Raw genomic sequence first — 3,559 nt, 5'->3', positions numbered from 1 at the left:
TAGCCAGTTGTGTGGTTTAACAGCACTCAAGAAACAAAATGACTGTTGCCAGCATGGCAGGCTTTGCCATCCAGCTGATCCACTGGTCTGGTTAGCTCCTTGTTACACTCATTCACTGACTGACTGACTGACTGACACATGGAGGGAGAACATCTACGAGTTGCCACTTAGAGGGAGAAGGTAGGCCAACATAACACATTGCCACTGCACCAGTTTAACAATACTTGCAGCCAGATCCATTGATGCTACCAGCACATGACACTAAATTTTCATCAGTGCCCCCAACAGCACATACCGCCAATAGCTGTTCTACCACTGTTTTAGTAAACAATCTACACATATAAACAGTCCAGTTCCTGGCCTGGGTCAGATAATTGACTGCCAAGCAGATTTTCCTACCAGGTCATCCAAAAGTCTGCCTCAGAGGTTCAGTTCTCCACTGCATTGATTCATCACCCAAGGGGTGTCTGAATCTCTCTGATCTATTCCTAGGACCCCAGAACCTTCACAATTGACATCAACATTTTTTTCCTTTTTCATGGATTTTGACATTGCCAAGAAAATTCTAAACCAAGAATAATGAATCAAAGCAGTTAAAGCACTTTTGACTGGTAGCTTCCAAGACAATTCATCTTTCAGACAAATTATACCCTTCCCTTTACACTTCATTTTCCATTACTGAACTTTTCTTCTTGAGTGATGAACCTGGATTCTCCCTTTAAAATATCTATAGAGACCTGCCATACTTCACTCAAGCCCGTAATCCCTATTTTTTTCCCCAAATGCACCAGTTCTTTGAAATAATTTGCTTTAAGTATAAGGCTCAATTTGCTAATGTTTTTATAGGTATATGTTCAAATCTCTTATGCACCTCCCTTCAAATTAGAAGGTAGTTTTGCTAGTATTATCTGCTGAAAGACATTTCCTATAACAGTCCTTAAATATCCTAAAGCATCCTCTTTTTCCCAAATAGCACTGCAAAATTTTCTTTGTTATATATAATTTCCCATTCTGTCTATGTTTGTAAGCCTTTCAAAACAAATGTTGCATATGCAGATTGCAAGAATAATCAGCTTTCTTTGCCCAACACATCTTTTTTTTTGGGGGGGGGGTTCAAAATACTCTGTGATCTGTAGTGATACATTTTAATTCCACAGATTGTGAATTGGCTTCAGCTACTTCCTTGTTCAATTTTTGTTAAAATATGCTACCTATAATAGAAGATGTTTTCTATGTTATACTATTATCCTGAAACTGAAACATTATCCACCAAGCAGAAACACACCACTGATCCCATTTGGGCTATTTTATTCTAGTTCCTGCCCATTCAAGTCCTGCCTCTCTGATTGCTGGTTTATCTGTACCCTTTTCCTTCCTGCCTCTTGAGTTCACGGCTCAGTGTTCACCATTAGCTAGTATATGGTACACATACAAGAGCTTTCTTTGAATTTTGCTGGGATATGCCAAGGTTTAAAATGTTGAGTTTACTGAGAAAATGAGCTTGTTTTTATGTTTCCATATCCTTCTGAATTAGATAGAATCGTGTCTGCCATCTGGTCTGGCTATGCCTTAAAATAATGGAATCATAGAGCTGGAACAGGCAATTTAGATCTCCAGTTAGGGTCTGAGCAAAGTAGGATAAAGTGAAAACTATTGTTTCCTATGGACTAGAAACCTTATTTCTAAAGTTGCTGCTTACTTTATATTTGCCCTTTTTTGCAGCAGTATCCCAAGTATTCCAAGAATGGTGAAGGGGTTGGACTAGAAAGTGGAAGACCCCGAATTCTAGTTTTCCTTAGTCACGAAAGCCAGCTGAGTGACTATGGATTAGTAACTCTTTTTCCATCCTTATAGGATTGTTGTGGGAAAATTGTACAAGGAGGTATTTTGTGCACTGCCTTGAGTTTAACAAATAATAAGCTAATAAATACATCTTCTCCATAAGTACTGCTTTCATGCTGGATAGTCTCCCTTCTTACACCTGTGCATTTGATTTGGTTTTCTAAGTGACAAGCCTCTGTTTTAGCTGCTTCCACCTTACCCCGATATATCAAGAACATTATTTTGAATTTCATTTTTTTTTCCTAGGGTGAGTCACCCCCTCAATTGCAAATCCCTCGTCAGCTCAATCATTAATAACAATACTGAAGAATAGAGGGCCCATGATTAAACATTATGGCATCTCAATCGACAACCTTCCTCCAAACTATTGATGTGCACTTTTTGAGCATTCTTTGACACACATACACATAAATAATATGCATCTGCTCTTTATAGCACCATTTGCCCCCATAGATTAAGAAGAAAAGATAATTGCCAGAGGACTTAATAAGTTGTAGAAATTGTTTTATCATATTCCTGCCTTACTGCTGGCAGACAACTCACTTTGCCAGCCAATGGGTCTGATGGCATACATTTTGGTCTTTCTCATTGTGGTAACTCACTAAGTACCACAGCATTTCTTTTTGTATTTTTATAGTGCTTGATTGTATCCTTTTGGCCCATCAGCGATCAACTCATCTGCCTGCCTATTTTTCCTCTTTGAATGCTCATAGTCTATTTCTTCTAAGGATGGCCACTGGTGCCAACATGTTTTAAAGGCATTTACAGAAGGGTTTGGTTATTTGTTTGTTTGTTTTATTCCTTTCTCAGGCCCTAAGGATAATCAAGTACTAACTATAGCTTTGGAATGATCCTTGGACTCCTCCCATTGGCAAATCCCTATTGTATTGATTCTTCTTGAATCGCTAGGTTTACTCACTTTCAAGAAATTGGGTGTGACCATTTACTTACTGTTTAACCTCTCTGTAGTCATTTATCTTTTATTGCTTACTCATTTCTATTTAAGAAACTTTATAATTGCACATATCAAAGATTTTCGAGCCATCCTTGGTTTTTGAACCTCTCTTCCTTCCTACAAATTATTACTAAGGAAGTAAGATGAATCACTTATTTGCAGCATGTATTATATCAGTTTATTGATATTATTGTAAACCTCATTAATTTTAGATCACAGTCTAGGTAATGGAAGGACTGGTATTAACTTTTAAAACTGTAATCAGCATAAGACCATGAAATAGAAGTTTCTCTCCTCTTCTATACCAGTTAGAAACTCAAGATGCCCTGCCAAATGAGATGAGATGTTTCACCCTAGGACAGTCATATCTTCCTCACTGAGGTTCAGCTGGTCCCTATATTGTGGCTCTTTCAATAACTGATGGATGGAATCTTTTTTTTTTATTTCCCAAGGGTTCTTTCATTTTAAAATAAGTCAGCTTTTATAATTTTATACAATACTGACTTCATTTTGATGCTTTTGTAATATTTTCCATTATTATAATCTCATATATTTAATGGTTTATATGTATGATTATGGAATCTTTGTCTCTTACTGAGAGAACTTATCGCAAATGAGAATACTACTGAAAAGCATAACAAGTAAATAGGAGAATTAGTACAGTATTGCTTTATTGGTTTCTAAATTTCCATTTCCAGGTATCCTAGTAACCAAATATAATTCAAACCAGAAGAAAAACATGTGAGCCAGGAGGCAAATAAT

Source organism: Protobothrops mucrosquamatus, unplaced genomic scaffold, assembly GCF_001527695.2.
Source record: "Protobothrops mucrosquamatus isolate PMUCROS unplaced genomic scaffold, P.Mucros_1.0 scaffold2383, whole genome shotgun sequence".
NCBI lineage: Eukaryota > Metazoa > Chordata > Lepidosauria > Squamata > Viperidae > Protobothrops > Protobothrops mucrosquamatus.
The sequence above is the reverse complement of the archived record's forward strand: the minus strand, read 5'-3'. Positions refer to the sequence as shown.